Below are 18,552 nucleotides of genomic sequence, written 5' to 3'. Positions count from 1 at the left end.
ACTTAAAGGTCATTCGGTCAGCAAGAGAAATCTCCCAGCCAATTTCAAACTGTCTGCCAGAGCAATGAGGAGTCACTGCCTCAGCATTCTTTTACCTCTTGTGTATGAAGAGGTCCCCACAGCAAATATTTAGAGGATTTGCATCTTAATCTCTGCCCATGTCCTCTCCAACTCTCTGAGCCAAAGCATAGCCCAGATCTGTGTAAACCAAGACCCTGGTCTTCTACGAAGTCTGAGTAACAGTCGTACTGTGGAACCAGTCTTCAGTGCAAATCTATGCTGAGCATGCTGGTCAGTGTGCTGGCTGCAGGGCAGGCTTCCTCTCCTGGAAGCTTTGGGGAGCTGGTCGCTGTCACTGTCACTGCTAGAAGGATTCCTGAGAGGAATGGTGAATGTCAGGTGGGAGGTGCGGAGTGTCTGATTTTATTATACTATGTTTCTGTTCCCCCAGCCAGCCTGCCAACTCTCTGAAGGCAGAGACTTCATCTTAATTATCTCTGCATCTCTGCTATCAAGACTCTGAGTTTGCACACAGCAGTCACTCAATTCATGTGGGGTAAATAAATGTACTGTATCAATTCAAATCTGGGTCTGGGCTTCGGCACATCAGGCTCTAGTTCCTTCCTGTCAGCTCCAATTGGGTGGCTCCCATTTCAAAAGCCTTGGCCAGCTTCCCACTTCCTATGAGACAGTCCACACTCCTTACCCTCTTTGCACTTAGGACCACGGTCATTAGGCTCCAACCTCCTACCATTTAGCCTGTTCGCCCCACAGCAACTTTCCAAGCATGCAGGCCACACGCTCACAGTGGTCCTGCCTCTGCCTTTGCTTGGGGGACTTCCCCCACCTGGAATCCGCTGCACTGTACACAAAGACGGGGCTCAAGAAGAGTATGTTTAATTCATTTGAATTCAATTAAAGCTGGAACCTAGAGGAGGCCATATCCTATTTTCTGCTTCATTTTCCCCAGCTCTATCTAAAAATGGGACTATCTGCCCCGAGTCCACTGGCCCACAAAAGAGAGATGGCAAGGTGCCTGCAGGTCTTGGTGTGGAATAAAGCTATCAATGTGTGACCTTTCCTTAGCAGTGGTTTGGGGCCACTGGGATTTCAGAATCCCTGAGCCCTTTGCAAATGTCATTCTCCATACCCGACCAGGAAGGCGTTAGTGGGGAAAATGAATGCCTGGAAAAGGGAAACACAGAGGGAAAGGAAGAGAGAGGGACCCAGAGGGAAAGGGCACACTTTAGAACCAGGAGTTCTTCACCCAGATTCACAGATTAACTTTGAAGGCTCATGAGCTTCAGGTTTCTCACAGTGTTTTTTGCTTTCTTCACAGAGGCCCCACAGCTTTCTTGGGGTTCTTAAAGGGGCTGGAAGTCCCGAAAGGGCTTTTTTTGCCCAGGTCATCTGCAGGTTCAACTCTCTTGCTTCATGATCCCAGGGTCCTGCCACAAGCGCTCTTCCCCCCGCCCCTCCATGACATCATTGTATCCAAAGCGTCAATAACTGCTCCATACGCCGATTCCCCGCACTTGCCCTGGATCAACAGCAGTGACCAGTGCCAGCAAAGATGCAATGACTTCATGTTTCCAGCCTGCACCTCTCTTCTGAGCTCCAGAGTCACCACAGAATTAGTTACTGACACACTGACAGCTCCACTGGGAAGCCCAGAGGCACTTGAGGGTCAGCGGGGCCAGCTCCTAGCATCAGCCCCCTCCCACCCATTTTTACTGTGGCTGGAGGACGCGTTCTAAGACAGAATTATTTCTTGCTTATAACTCTTTGTGCTTTTCCTTTGTACTAAGCGGTTGTCCAACCCTTTTTAACAGGACTCTAAGCCCATTATAATCTGGCTACTACCTATTTCTCCAGGTTCATCTCTTCCCACCTCCCCAACTCCCTACATTTAAAAAATCATCATATTCTCTCTTGCTTGCTTCTCTAACTGCTAAAACTGATCATGTCCCTTTCAGCTAGGTCTCTGTTTAAATCAAGAGTTCTTTTAAGAAGCTTTTACTGACTCCCAGGCTAGCTCACAAGCCCTTGCTAAGTAACACTGTACTTCTCCAATCAGGATGAATATGAAAATGTTCAATAAGCACATAGTCTTCTGTATCCCCACCCCTGCCCCATGAGATTTTAAGAACCAAGAAGCCAGAAACTACGTCTGCTGTTCTCAACTGTATTCACAGCAACTGGCTCAGCATCTGGAACACAACAGGTGCTCAGTAAATAACTGATAGAAATGAATCAATTGATAGCTGATTTGGTAGAAAAAGTAAGTAAGATGAATGAAGGGAGGAAGGGAAAGAACGAAGGAAGGGAAGGACGGAGGGCGAGGAGACAGGCTAGGTTAGTCCTTTCTTTCTGAGAGTACCTGTCTTTATTCTAGGTTGCAATAGCACTCTTAGCACATTAGCACTTTTCTTCTCCAGAACTTCCGTGCATCTAGGTTAAGGTGCACTCCAGGCTGACTGAATTCTGCATCAGCCTGGTGTCCAGCATGATGTAACATCAACAGCAACCCCAGGCACTGGTTTCCACTGCACTGTCATGACATCATCTCACAAGCAGTGTGCAAGACAGGAAAGGGATGAGCAGAGATATAATTCTGACCTGACTCCAGCCCCAATTCCATCCGTGACTTTCACTGAGACCTTGAATCGCAGCAAATCCATTCTCGACTCAATGTCCCCCTCTGTAAAATGGAGAATTAAGCCCTCTTTTTCCTATCTTCCAAGGCTGCTGCGAAGAGATAAGACTAGAAAAGCAGCTACCTAAGCACACGGAACTGTGAATATTCATGCTGTACATCTCTTAGGGTGACCTTAGAGGATACAACTCATCAAGTCACTTGTAGCCATCTCTCCACCTTGCATAGCTTCCCAGTTCCAGTCCTGCTGGTCTTTCTCCCTCCATTAAAAATCCTCTGTAGCCAGCGAGGATGGGGAAGACAAGGTCACATCTCTTAATGCCTACAAGTGATAGTCATAAATCCCACTGCAATTAAATCTATCCTGGTAAACGGCTGTAAGCACAAAACATGCTGGTGCTTTCTGCATTTGCCAATTACAACATGACAATGATTGAATAGCTCCATGTCAGGGATGTAGGCAGGGAGGGCTCTGTCTTTCTCCTGTTACACATGGAGTTTAGGAGCCATGGTCTCCGAAGCCAGGGACTCTCAAGGTGCCAGGGACAGCACACACAGAGCATGCTGATCAAGAGAACACAGCATTGGGGTGGGGGAAGGCACACTTTAGCATGTCAAGTGACAAACCTAAAATGATGAGCAGAATAGAATACTGAGGGAGAACCAATGAGATGGAATTTTGAATGGAAAATATAAAGACTTGTGTTTGGATTCAAGAAATCATTAACAGACATAAACCAGGGGTCACTTGCCTTGGACAAGCTCATTAAAAGAGAAATATATGGACTTTATATGTTCATATGTTTTTAGAACCACAAGCTTGACACAAGCTTGACATGAGCCAAGTGACAAACTGACACTTCTTAAAAAATTTTTTTAAAAGCACAACCTTGGGCTGTGTTAACAGTACCAGAGTTTCTGGGACCAAAGAGAGGTTTGATTCTTTAATCTCTGCTCTAGCCAGACTAATGCAGAATACTATGACCAGTACAGTCACTCTCTTTAAAAGGGCAATGATGCCTGGTATGGCTTGTATCTAGATGTCCCCCCAAAGCCTCATTCATTCATAGGTGGGGGTTTGGGAGGTGGCTGGATTAGGCTTCATGCTATTGGGATTAAAAGAGTGATAACTAAATTAGTTCAGTATAGTTCTGGGTGTGGATGGCACCAATCAACAGGCTTGTAGCCTGGATGGACTATAAAAGTGCAGACAGAAGGCTGGCTGCTGTTTGCTTCTTCTTACCTGTCCTGCCATGGACTGTTTCTTCTCTGCTATGCCCCTTTGCTACACCACTTTGCCTTAGAGCCAACTGACTATGGGCTGAAACCTCTAGAACACACCTACAAGCTGAAATAAACCTTTCTTCTTTGAACTTTGGGTGTTGGCTATTTTGTCTTACCATGCAAAAACTAATCTCTGAACCAAACTAGAAAAACACATAGAAATCATATAACATGAGAAAGAAATGAAGAGGTAGGAAATATTCACCCACAGGGAGAGAAAATTTGGAACTGCTATGGTTGTTGATCTTGAGTATGTATATACAGGGACATCCCAAAGATGCAAGAGTCTATCTTCTCCAGGCCCATGAGGTCCAAGCAGGCCAGAAGGAAGAAGCAGTGAGGCTCTCATTTTGCCTTGTTATCAGGAAAAACTCACTGCTACCAGGCTGTTGTGAGCTTCCTGTCCCTGGCAGGATGTGAGCAGAGGATGAACTTAGGAGAGAAAAATGGAAGGGCCCATGGCCTCTGTCATTCTGGTCTCTGCAAGGCCCAGAAATGACTTTTTGGAGATTTTCCCGACACAGCAGAAAATGGCTTCGACTGACTTGGCTAAGGGAGCTCACAGGCCAGCAAGCTTGCTCCTGTACTTTTGTCAGATCTTGCCTCTCTGGCCTCATTTTCTGCCTCTATAGCACCCTCCTTACCAACCCCACCCCAGTACACTGTTAGGCTGGATATCAAAGGTCAGCTTCCCTATCATGTCTTCTGAGAAGGCTTCTTCCACCCTAAGAGCAAGTCAGTGTCCTTGCACCCAGGCACTCTTTGCAGTTTCATCATAGGAGTATCCGCCCCACTTCACAGTTACTGCTTACTGACCTGTTTGTTTCACTTCCTTGCACCCTGTAAGCTGACAGTGGCAGAGACTTTGTGTGCTCTGCCCATGACCGCATCCAGGGCACCTCACACAGTGCACTGCATATCTCAGGCAGGACGTCACTACGTCCTCAGGGCATGAATGCACGAATGAATGGGGTTCTACGTGAAGCCACTCAGACTACAGTATGAGTAGGATTCAGTTGCTTCTGACTCTTCACAGAACACACCTCCTGTCTCTGCATAAGCTTTGGGTTTTTTATCACGGCTCCAGGACCCTAGGGAACAAATTCCTTCCTCTCCAACCCCAGAAGGTCTCCAAAGCTTCCAGGTATGTGAGCTATGCCTTCTCTTTGGCGAGTCCTGCAACAGACATTAAGTTCTTTCCTGGGAAACATTTAAAGATCAACCTGTTTGGTATGGTTTTGCCAGATGGTTAAAGGCAGGCCCATATCTGCTGGGAATCTCTGCCCTTAGATTCTAGAAGGGTTTGTTTTCTTGAACATGGACCATCCTGAGAGATTCCCTTGATTTTTTAAAAATATGTGCTGTGGCAGGGTGTGACTCAGTAGTGTTCCCTGAGACACTCACAGCCTCCACAGCCCAGGATGAGTTTTTCCTTTCTCCCTGCAAACCTAGGGCCATGGAAGAGATGAAGGACACCAGATTGTTCTGCTGTTGGAACAGCAGATGACATGCAGAGCACCTGGCCCCTTCTTAGTAAATCCAGTGAGGAAAGCCCTAAGGAGTCCAAGGTATTTGCTCAACTCTCAAAATACTCATTCTACTTTCACCTACCAGACATAACACCATTGCCCTTAAAATGAACATTTTATTACTCGCGTTTGTTTACCCTCTGCCTTTATTGCTGCTATTAATATTTAATGTCTCTCGAGGAAGGTGTGCTACCCTGACACAGAATCTAGTGCAGGGTATGAATGAATGAGATGTATTAATCAGAGAGACTGGCTTGGAACTCACTGCCTGCTGCAGCTCAGCATTGCCCATCCTGGGCCAGAATGAACAGCAGGGCCCTGTGGTGGCTGCTTTACCCTCCACACCCCAAGGACGCAGGCTAGGTACAGCTATCTTGGGTTATGCACCTCCCTCCGCCTGGGAGTCTGCTGAAGGCTCTCAATTTATTTATTTACCCATTTCCTTATTCTCCAGGCCTCTAGCAAAGAGCCTCCAGTCATACAAACAGACTTTCAAATAATATGAATCATTAACATTTAAAGTGGCAAAGCAGTAACCATTCATTCTGCCTCTCTGGGGTGGCAAAGCAGTCCGAGACTGGATCCAGGAGTAGTTGTGCAAGGTTCCAACTTCACGCCTCAGAGCCAGTGGACACAGATAATGGAGATGCATTTTATTCCATGGGGAAGAGCTCCAGGCTCCCATTTGACTTGTGCACACAGAAACTGCCCAACATATTCCAGTCTGTGCAGAAGGACTACTGTGAGTCAAAGTGCTCACTCAGGAGAAAGGGGCCGCACAGCTGGTGCCTCACACAGCTGGAATGGAACCATTTTGTCCATTCAGATGGCCACACTCAGAAGCAATATATGCTTGGTCATTGAGGGGTCAGAGTGTGACAACTGGGTTTATGAGAAAATGGGCAGGTGGAGGCCAGGGGCCTCAGTGACACTTGACTTTTGTCATAAATGAGTCATGTAGCCTCAACAAGGCCTTTTCACCCTGAGTGTGTCAGCTCTGTCCAATTCAGTTTTCTCATTTGGCAAATAATAGGGTTTATTTAATTTTCAAGCTAGAAGAGGCTCCAGAAATATCTATCCCAATCTCACTGTACAGATAACATCTGTCCTGCCTATTTCTCCAAGTTGCTAGAAGGATTAATTGAAACACAGGAAACCTTAGGTACACATGGACTTTGGATTTAGGGTATGATGTGGGATCAGTCATTTCATTTAGTTTCTGCCTTGCCTCTCACTGACTACAATACAAGTGAGACCCGGAAGCACCCCAGACAGTGGAGTACCAAGTTCTGGTTACTATCCATAATGCTTTGCATGTATGTGGTCCCGTCTCAGTTTCCACAGCACCCTCGCCTGCCCACTAGTGTGATCCCCACAAGGCAGACCAGGAGGATTAACGTCCCAGATGGGATGAGACAGACAGAAAGGCATACTCTTAAGTCTCATGGGAAGCTGAGAGGGGACTTTATGCCTTGTCCAGCACCCTTGCTTCTACACTTTACTGCTTTTTTAATAAAAGAAACACTCCGAGTCTTTAGGGTAATCAGAAAACCTCAAAGAGCCTCAAAAGAAAGGGGCTTTGTGGAATGGGGGGACAGCTGACCAAAGTATTTTGTGTATAGAACAAACACTTTTAGACTTGTCTATCTGCAGGGATAGTCAGAGGGGTCATATAAACGTAAAGTATGGTTATTATTAAAATCATACATTTCAAAACCAGATGGCATCAATTTCCCAGTCCTATCGAATTGACCTTTCCTTTTTATCAGTTAGTTAGCATTTGCAGAGGATCCGCTAGGAAGCAATTCCTAACCCCTGATAGAAGGTGAGATGGGTTGGGGAAGTGGGCCCCTAGTTTCAGATAAAACTTCGTCCAAAAATTTTTGGAAATGGTTATCTCCTCCCTAGCTGATGTCTTTCTTATTTCTCCTCATATCTCTGACATCTAACAACCCATAGCACGGAGTAGGTACTCAAGAGGGATGCAGGGAATTGCTGCCCTTGAGACAAGGCTTAGGTATCAGACTCCAGGGGGTGCTTGTTAAAATGCAGAGGACTGACTCAGACGTTGGATATTCAGTCAGCCAGCAGTCTGCATGTTTAATAAGCTGTCCAGGTAAGATTCTGAATCGGTGATCCTTGGCCCTCCCTCTGTAAAAGATGGCTTAGAAATGATTCTAAATTTCCAAGCTGGCAGGTTCCCTGGAGGGCTATTTATACATCTCCCATCCAGAGTCTTTCTCCAAACTCTCGGTTTTATAAATGTTCCTAGGCCAGACCAGGTAAAGGTTACAGCTCTGAGTCTGCTCAGGCTCTCGGCCTGAGCAAGGAGCCAGCTGCTTACTGGAGTCCTGCAAATACACAGTGGGGTATGAGTGAGACAGGAGGGCCTATGTATAGCAGTCCTGGCCTCCAAGCAGCAGGTTTCCTAGCTCAGCAAAGGACAGACTTCAGTAGACTGTCAGGATAGTCATCTCAGCAACTGTTTTTGGCCCCACAAGGCTGACGGCAATTAACCTTTAGAGGGGCAGCTTTACTACCGGAAAAAGCAGCTGCCTTTCTCCTCCAGAGGCTGTTTGAATTCCCTAAAGGAGCACCAGACTGGGGGCATCTCTCTGGATGTGGCTCAGTTCCAGGACCCAGAGATTCAAATGGGAAAAAACCCACACCGGCCAACCTTGCAGCTGCCAGGGCTAGCACCTCAGAGCCCCACACATCCCCGCCTCTGCCTGGCTGCTAAGTAGCAAGATATTTCTGGTCTCTCCCTGATGAGGATTATTCATCAGGGATGTCTGGTGAGCTGAGCTAGAGGTAGGAGGAGGTAAGGAGACTCAATAAACGCAATTCCCGCCAGGATTTTTCTCACAAAGGGTCTTTCGCATATATCAATGCAGTAGACCAAAAGCTTGGCTCCCCTCCCCCACATCCACAGCAGAAACAAATCGAGTACCATAGCTAAGATCATTCCCTGTGCCTGTGGCAACAGTCACTTCCTCAGCATCTTGTCCTTGTACTCATCGCCACCCAAAAGGTCCCAGGAGTTCTGTGTATGTAGTAAAATGGTTAAAATATGGCCATTCTTTCCCTATGGGTCATATGGAGTTTGCATGTTCTAAAAAGGACTACAGTGCTATCTCCCATCATGTGCTTTTCTTATGATGTGATTCTGGCCTAACTCCTATGGGAGGTAGCTTCCAGGGCCCCTTCTTTTTTAATCTAGGTGGGCTTGTAACTGTAGTACAAATGATTCTACAAGACAGTTTCTGTACATCTCCTTTGGGTTATTCAGGCTTGGAACTCAGCCACCATACTGTGAGGAAGATCAAGTGTCCTGCAGAGGGGCCACATAGAGAGGACCAGAGGCTTTAGTCCTAGTTCCAATGGGAGCCTCCAGTATGTATCCAGCACCAACTGCACAGCTAAGGAAATGCACCATCTCACAGCAGATCCTCCAATATCAGAGGTGGGTCTAGAACCTTCCCCCCACTGACTCCTACCAAACTGAAGATGTATGAGCTAAACCAATGCCTGCTGTTGTATTAAGTCATAACATTTTCAGATGCTTTGTTACACAGTAGGAGATTACTGGAACTAGTTTGGTTAGGCAGTGGAGTCCGAGCCTCTGGATCAACCTTCCTTAGCTTTGTCAGCCTGCCATCAAAAGGGGACTCTGAGGTTATGGAAGCACATAGATTCACTTAGAGACACAAAAGTACGGAGCCTGATGAGAGCAGAGTGCAGAGCTGATTCAGCCCACACTAACAGGCGCTGCCTCAGGTCTTTCCTCAACCTCTTCCTCTGCCCTGAACAGAGTGGCTATACCTGGCAGGCTGGCAGCCAGGATAGTGGATGTCAGCCAATTAGGTGACATATTGAGACCTTAAGGTCCTAGTTTCCAGGGCATGCAGTCCAACTCATGTACTGAGCTCCCCTTCCATAGCTCCCTGAGGATGCAGAATCATTATTTTCTCCCTTCACTTGTCCCTAGGCCTCTGTAAATGGGCATCATAATGTCCTCCTGAGAACCCTGTCCTGGCAGGCTTGCCCAGGTCTGGAGATTCAATGTTGATAAAGACAAAAAGGCTTTATTTAGAGTTCTGAGGTGCTCTAGAATCACTGCCAGAGTCAGAGAGGAGTTGTGATATTTATTCCATTCATGAGGCCTGTCAGTGTCAGACCACAACACTGTGATGCAGATGTCAGTGCCTTGGTATGACATAGTGATCATAACAAAGAACAGTACTTATAGGAGACAAGGCTACCAAGTAGCAAGCACCTACAGAACAGAAACCTGAAACTAAGTGGCTGGGCTGGCAGGCATAGAACAGAGAAGGGGCTAGTTGCCATCTCCAGTCACAGCTTCCTAGGGTCTTGGTCTCACATCTCTACTCTGTACTTCACAGTACTATGACAATGCACAGAACAAGCTACCTGTATGCCTTGTACTATAAAAGTTCCAGAAGGCTAAGCTTTTCCTGGGCCCAAGTCAATCCAGTCCTTTAAAGGTCCCCTGCACTCCTAAAACCTCAGAACATACCACAGACCAACAACCTCTGTTCTGGGAGTCCATTTGTCCATTTTGCTCCCAGCTGTAAGTCCTCCACAGGCTCCACATGAGCCTCTTCCAGACCTGTGAAAGGGCCAGGGCTGAGGGCAGGACTAAAAGAGGTTCACAGACAGTCACATGGTCTCAACTCCACATGTACACACCCACATGAGCACATGCACACTCAGAGCCCACACAACCCAACTCTGTCAGAAGAAAGAGGTGCAGAAGCTGGGAGTAAGAGCTGTGGATGCAACACTGGAACCGATTCATCCAGGAGATTAGAAGAAATTGGGCCTGAACGTTGGCCAGACAAGAAATTTACTCTACCCAGGGAAGTCAGAGGTGTAGGACTGGTAGTAAAAACATGTTACAAAGAATTATCTGTACAGATCAAACTCAGCTCTAGAGCCTTTGCTGCCTTCCTCAGACAGGCACAGATTTCAGAATACGACTTTCATGATCCAACTCCACCAAACAAGCAGGAAGAGGTTCTGCGTCTCACCTGAGCAGAAAGGAAACAGACTTGGTCATGGTGGTTTCCCAGCGTCCACAGGACTCTGGCAAGCTCAAGAGCAGACCAGACACTGGTCTAAGATTGCCAAGGGTGATGTCCTTGAGGCCTCCCTTTGGCTAAAGGGGAGGTCAGACAGAAGCTTGAGACATTGGGGCCTCTGAGAAAAATGAGTGATAATGTGGATTGGCACTGAATTTGACCCTTAAAAAGGCCAAAGGACTATGTAAGAAGTGGCTTTCAAGCTTTTATTATGGCCCATAGCAAGAAATATATATCACACCATTAAGCAGAATTCACATACCAATAGCTATATATAAATCTACAACAAACATTTTGTGAAACAGTAATACTTCACTGTGCATGATGCTGCCGATGTATCCTATTCCATTTTTGAAAAATTTTCTAAATTGCTAGTTATGACTCACTGAGTTGATTTCCCAACTCACTAATGCATCTTGGCCTGCAGTCTGAAAAACTCTGCTCTAGAATAGGGGTCACCAAACTATGGCCCACAGGCCAAATCGTACCATGTGTTTAATTTTTTTGATTGAAGTAAACTTTATACGACTCATGCCATTTCATGATACACTCTTACCTTTTAGCATATAGAATTCAACAGGATTTAGAGCATGCATTTACAATGTGCAACATTCATCTCTCTCTAGCTTCAAAAACGTTCTTATCAACCCAAAGGAAACCCAATTACTTCCCATTCCCTCCTGCTTTTAGCCCCTGGCAATCACTAATCTGCCTCTGTCTCCATGGACTCCCCCATTCTGTATGGTTCATATAAAGGAATCACATAATACCCTGTCCTTTTGAATCCAGCTTTGTCACTTAGCTTAGTATTTGCTTAATATTATTTAGTCTGGCTAAATAATATTCCAGTCTATGGATTTGCCACAATTTGTTTATCCATTTATCTGCTGATGGACATTTGGGTTGTTTCCACCTTTTGCCTATTATGTACAATGTCGCCATCAACATTTGGTGTAAGTTTCTGTGTATAGCTGTTTACATTTCTCTCTCCTATGCCATATGGTAGTTATATACTTAACTTTTTGAGGAACTGCCAAACTGTTTTTCACAGTGACTGCACCATTTTACCTTCCCACTAGCAATTCAAAAAGTTCCTGTCTCTGTGCATCCTTCCTAACACCTGTTACTTTCTGGGTGGTTTTAATTTTAGTTTTTATTCTTTATGTACAATTATCCTACGGGGTGCAAAGTGGTATTTTGTTAGGTTTTGATTTATATTTCATTACGATTAATGAAGTGGAACATCTTTTCCTCCATTTCTTGGCCCTGTGTGTATCTTCTTTGCAGAAATGTGTACTCAACTTTATTGCCCATTTTATAATTGGGTTGTTTATATTTTTAGAGTTGAGCTGTAAGTGTTCTTTACATATTCTGAATGTTAAACCCTTACCAGATATATTATTTGCAAATGTTTCATCCCATTTTGTGGGTTTTCTTTTCACTTTCTTAATAATGCCTTTTGATACACAAACATTTCAACTTGATAAAGTCCATTTTATCTATTTTTGCTTTTTTTGCCTATGTTTCAGCTGCCAAATTAAAGAATCCACTACTATACCACATCTGCTATAGTTTGGATCAGATGCCCCGCAAAGGCCCATATGTTAATGACTCACTCCCCAGCTTGGTACTGTTGGGAGGTGGTAGAAACATTTATAGGTAGGGCTGGTGGAAAGTCTCCATGTCACCGGAGGTATGCCCTCAAAAGGAATGTGAATCTAGCCCCCAACCCGTTTTTTTACAAATGTTGGCCATCAGGAGAACAGTTCTACCAGGCTACAGCTACATGCTTCCTACCACAAGGTGTTGCCCTGCCACAGGCCCAAAACCAATGGGTCTGTCAACCACGGACTGCAACTTCCATAAGCCAAAATAAATCTTTCATCTTTATAAGCTGATTATTTTAGACATTCCTTACAGTAAAAAAAAGATAATGAATGCAATAACCAGGCTCATAAAGATTTACCCCTGTGTTTTTTTCTAATAGTTTTATAGTTCTACTTCTTCTGTTCAGGTTTTTGGTTCATTTTGAGTTCATCTTCAAAAATGGAATGAGGTAAGAGTCCACTTTCACTATTTTGTCGAATATATATATAGCATTCCTAAAGAATCCACAAAAGACTGCTAGAGCTAATAACCAAATTCAGCAAAGTTACAATTACAAGATCAACATAGAAAAATAACTGACTTTCTAGATACCCACAATGAATAATGTGAAAAGGAAACTAAGAAAACCTGTTCACTTATAAAGGCATTGCAAAGAATAAACTACCTAAGAATAAACTAAGGAGATAAAAGACTTGTATACTAATACCTACAAAATACTGATTAAAGAAATTAAAAGTCCAATTAAATGGAGAGACATCTCATGTTCCTGGGCTGGAAGACTTAATATTGTAAAGATGGTAATGCTCCCCAAAGCAATTCCATACAAACAGGAATGATTTGATGTATTTCCTATCAAAATTTCAATGGACACTTGGAAGCTGGTCCTGAAATTCATATGGAAAAGAACCCTGACTAAAAAAAATTTAAAAAGAAAAACAAAGTTGGAGGATTCATACTGGTTGATGTCAAAACTAACTACAAAGCGAAAGTAACAAAACAGTGTGGTAACAAAAGAGTGTGACATAAGGCTAGCCAAGGGCTGGGGACATAGCTCAGTGGCACAGCGCCTGCCTGGCAAGCACAAGGTCCTGAGTTCAAGTCCCAGTACCAAAAAAACACAATAAGGTTTACCAAGCAGGTCAATGGAATAAATAAACCAAAACTTTTATAGCCAAGTGATTTCAACAACAATGCCAAGATTATTCAATGCAGGGAAGAAATGGTTCAGGGGAAACTAGAAAGCCACGTGCATAAATATGTTTTTGTAAATTACATTTCATTGGAACACATTCCTGACCACTGTTTATCTATTAGCTATGGCTGCTTTTGAGCTATCTACAGGTCTACAATATCTCTTTGACCCTTTATCAAAAAAGTTTGCAGATTCTCGTTCTAAAATCTTGCTTCTAATGCCCACCCACAGATATTCCTCCATCCAACAAGCATTTGTTGAGCACCCTCTACATACCATGTGTTGCTACAGACAGAACAGTGAACAAAACTGATAAATATCCTGTCCTTAGGGGGCTTATGTTACAGCAGAAGAATTATTTGGGGCAGCTCTGGGATCTCAAGAAATCCAACACCCCCCTAAGAAGTGAAGTTGTTTGTAAAACACTGGCAAGCATCTAAGCTGAGCTAGAGGCTGTGACTCCTCTTAGCTTAGGTACCTACAAATGCTCCCTGGTAGCTTTGGTCACATCTCTTTCTGCCTCATCTCCTAGGCTGGGACCAGAGGTATCTAGCAAGTGGTAAATTCAACAGTGCTCCTAAAAATTTAGTATGTTCAGGGCATTGTACAAGTGCTATGTAGGACATCAGTGAGTAAAATACAGTCTCTAATTGCAGCAAATCACAGTCTAGTGAATAAACCAAATACACACCATCGTAAGAGATGTAAAGAGACATTATCACATAATAAGCACCTGCTACATGCCAGACACTGTGCAAAAATTCCTGCAGTTATCTCATTTGACCCCCTTGAGAACACAGGAAATGCTGTCATCACATTTGATAGATAAACAAATTGGGTTTCAAAAGAACTGAGTGCTTTACCTTGGACTACAAAGCTAGTGGACAGAACTCACAGATCTGAACAGATACTGTATGAGTCTAACTTTAGCCATTTAGTTGTTAAATGAACTTTTATTGAGATCTCACAGTTTCTAAACAGTAGTCTAGGCTATTGGTAGCAAACGTTTTATAGGCTGAGTGCCCAAACTGCAACCCAAAACCAACTTATTTATTGCAAAGTGCCAACACTGGAAATTAAACTTGAATGCTGAGGTTTTAGTTTAGGAAAAAAAACAAAAAAACAAAAAAAACGCATACTCTTATCTTACATGTCGACAGAGAAGGTTCTGTGTGTCTGCTGCGGCACACATGCCATGGGCTCACCACCAGCAGTCCAGGCTCTGGTACTGCCAGGAAAGTCTCTTTACATCATCCAATTCTGTATCCACCATGAACTGGAAACAGAACATGTCATAATTCACTTGCCTGAAGGAATTTATAAAGTGAGTCTGGAGTGAGGAAGCAGACCTAAGTGAAATATTGACAATAACACCAGGTACAATCTAGTCTTCCCCCAGAAGCTTTAAATAACAGTATTTCAAAGGATTTCAAGTGCTATAGTGTGGATAGGGACAGCTTCATGAAGGAAACTGAGAGATGGTAGGGTTTATAAGTGGTCACATAGACCAGTAACCCTTCCCCTGAGTACTCTCACTCCTTAGAGGATGGGTTGGGCTGACAGCACAGGAAAAAGGTGTCTAGACACCCTGGAAAACTTGTAAACTAGCCAATACACCCTATAACTTTAGAGAAGCCCCTCTCCAATTCTGTTCTACCCAAGATGCATCATTTCAAGACAACTCAGTTCCTTTGAAACATTCCACCACCATCATGGGAAACAGGAAATTGGAAGACCCAGACCCTGAATCAGCTGGGTTTAAATGTAATTTTGGCCTCTTAGAATTAATTGCACCATCCATGAAGGTGGCCACTAGGAACAGATGTCTCTTTACATTTAAATTTAAATAAAGAAGGAGAAATTTTGTATGTTTGTATATGTAGGATAGTCAACATGGCTGTTCTACTGTCTTGCATTTCTTTGCTGAAAGAAACTGTCAGTGAGTCCTTGGTTGATCATCATTGCATGTCTCTATCTGTTTTCATGAGAAACCACTTTGAAGATATCAATATGTAATACAACAAGCATTGTTAATTCCCTACCACTTTGTTTGTAACTCCATACTGTCTGTACGGTTCCTTTGCTATTTTGTAAAATGTTGTCTGTCTGTTAATATTTTCCTCCTTTTATTTTTAAAATAAAAATTAAAAAAAGGAAAAAAATAAATTTAAATCAAATACAATTAAAACATCAGTCCAGTAGCGCTAACCATATTTCAGTTGCTGATAGCTTCATGTATGCCATGGATCCAATCCTTGACAAAGCAGGTAAAGAACATTTCTATCATCACAGAAAGTTCTACTGCCAACACTGACTTAAAAGCCTTTGACCTAAGGTTAGTAATGCCACACCTCTCTGGGCCCCACTTTCTTAGCTCTATAAACATTCTTCCAAGTTGGGGAGAAGTGAGATAATAAACTTGAAAGTATGCTGGTACCTTTCCCTCTCAATGAGCACAAATCCTCCCTCCTGCTTTCTGCAGGGATAAGGAGTTGAGCTCCATTCTGACAGAAATGACCATTACCCTGAGGGCTCTGAAAAGTAAAAGCATGGAGCATGAGGATGAAGTAAAATTCTGAGTAGTGAGCCCATTTCCCAGGCCTGTCTTCCTGGACCTCTTGGGAGTTTGTCAAAGGTATCATTCTCTCCCTGGCTCCACAAAGACGGTGCTCACCACGTTTCCCTCTGCTCACTGGCTGCTCCTCTTCATCCTCCTTTGCTGGCTTCTGTGATCTCTTAACTTTTCAATTCTTTTCTGTCCACACAAACCCAGTCTTATGGTTTTAAGTATAATATATGTGCTGATGACTTCAAAATTTACATTTCCAGCACAATACAGTCTCCTGAGCTGGAGACTCACATTCCAGCAGCCTCTAGACATCTCTAGGTATTGTCTCATGGGCATCCCAGACTTGATACACCAAGACTGAACCTAGATACTTTCAAATCTAGTCTAGTCTTCTCTGGCACAGAAAATGCCACCTCTGTAAGCCCCAACACAACTCTGGAGTCACTCCTGACTCCTCTTTATCTCATATCTCATTGCCAAACCGTCAGGAAGTTGTGTTGCCTCTACCTCCAGAATGTATCCAGAATTCCACCCCTCCTTACTACTGCTATTGCTACCTACCCCTGGTTCAAGCCACCATCCTTTCTCACCTGGATTCTGGCAAGAGCTTCCTAAATTGGTGGCCCTGCTTTTTCCTTTGCCCCCCTCAGTCTTCTCAGTGCAGCAACCAGAGTGACTTCTTCAAAATCTGAGTCTAATCATGATCTTATTTTACTAGAAACCTTGTTTCTCACCTGACCCTAAGGAGACTGTGTGGTTTGACTCTCACCCCCAAGTGTAGTTTCATCTCCTCTTGCTCTGCCCATTGCTGGCTATGGAATAGCTACAGGGGCTATTTGGCTGTGCCCTGGACCTGCTAGGCCCGTTACTGCCTCTAGGTCTCTATGCTCACACCTGCTATTGCCTTGCTGACAGGTTCTTCCCCAGACAACTGCTGGGCTCCCTTTCTCATGCCTATAAATTTTAATAAAGTGTTACTTTCTCAGTAAAGCATTCCCTGTGTGCCCTGTCTAAAATGTAACATCCTTTCCCCGGACCTCTGCCATCTCCTTCCTGCTTTATTTTTTTCCTTATCACTAATGAACTATACAGGCGCGCGCACATGCGCATGTACACACACACACACACACACACACACACACACACACACACACACACACTTATAGCTGCTATTCTTCCTAAGAGAGGGGGATTTCTGCTTGTTTTAATTCACTAAACCATAGCCAAATACCTACAACAGTCCCGGACTCAGGATAGGCACAAAATGGGGCGTGGAGGTTATAATCATGGCCATGACCACTAGTTATTGATATCCAGGGGCCAGTTGGGTCTCTCCTCCAGGCAGTCAGCTTGACCCAGGCTTTGGAGAAGTGGACTGGAGGATCAGGAGTCACAGAGAGGAGCAGGTACCTGTGCAGTACATTGTCCTCATCCCGCCACCTGTGTCAGAGGGTCATATGATTGTGTCACCATCTAGTGGCAATGGGAAATCTAAAGTGCAAGGTATACCATGTGCTTGGGGCTGTCAATGATGCAAAGAGATGCAGGTGGTAAGTTTTTCTGGAGCTGAATAGGATTTTTCCCGCAGGGGGAGAGTTCTTACTTAGGGAGGGTGATGAGTATTTACTATGGACTTGGGCTAGGCCAAGACCCTACTTCCTTCAATTAATACAATGCACCCACAATGTAGAAGAAGGTATGCACTCAGGTAGGGATGAATGGGATGAATGGACCCGAGATCTGTGAGACATCTTCTGTGGGATGAATGGACCCGAGATCTGTGAGACCCTCAAGGGTGTAACCAAACAAGCCAGAAATAAAAGAGAAGTTTGAGGATGGGATGGGGTAGAAGGCAGGAAGGGAAGGCAGGGAGGAAGCAGGAACTGGGATGTTCAGCTGGTAAAGGGAGCCCTGGAGCTGGGGAGATAGGAAAGAGCAGGCTCAGTGATATAAAGGCATCAAAACTGCTTTCAGAGGTAAAGTCTAGCACAACAGCTCCTCTACCATCTACATCAACAACCATCTTGGTCGAAATGCAGCTCAGACTCCATTTCCCTGCAGAACCTCCCTGGAATGCCAGGCAGAGTGCAACAATCCCTTCTAAGGCCAGGCTGTTAGTCCAGTCCTACGCATGCTGGTGATCATTTCGTGCAAAGGTGGCCTCCCTCAAGTTTGGTCTTCCCGAACTCCAAGTTCAATCTTGGCTCCACCATCAACCAGCTACATGGCCTTATTTAGGTCCCACCTCCTCCACCAGCCTCAGTTTCCTCACCTGTAAAGTTAGTGCTCCAGATCTAATGAGTCTGAGGCTCTTTCAGGCCTGATTCTCTGGGCTCTTGGCCATTAGCCAGGGCCCCCTGTGATGCTGTGAGGTCAGCCGTGCAGGCACATCATCTCTCTGGTTGCCGCTGGGGCAGACACGCTTCGGCACAGATGCACTCACACGCAGCCCTGCAGCGATTCTTCCCATCACTCTGCACTCCCAGGGTTAATTAGTCTGCAGCATCTATAGGCCCACTTTCTCCTTTAATAGCCAATTAGAGCTTGTTAGCGCTATTGTCATTTATAGGACAAGTCACAGAGGCACTCCCAAGCCCCTGCTCCTCCTGCAG

At 44.6% G+C, this 18,552-nt stretch overlaps 1 protein-coding gene across 5 annotated transcripts in view; it reads right to left on the bottom strand.

The window, feature by feature from the left end:
- The window catches only part of Grik4 (glutamate receptor, ionotropic, kainate 4), a 368,414-nt gene that overhangs the window by 240,514 nt on the left and 109,348 nt on the right, over window positions 1-18,552 (bottom strand). The window lies entirely within an intron of this gene.

This window comes from Chinchilla lanigera, unplaced genomic scaffold (assembly GCF_000276665.1).
Source record: "Chinchilla lanigera isolate Chin_1 unplaced genomic scaffold, ChiLan1.0 scaffold00011, whole genome shotgun sequence".
Lineage (NCBI taxonomy): Eukaryota > Metazoa > Chordata > Mammalia > Rodentia > Chinchillidae > Chinchilla > Chinchilla lanigera.
This window is presented reverse-complemented; position numbering and strand designations above follow the sequence as displayed.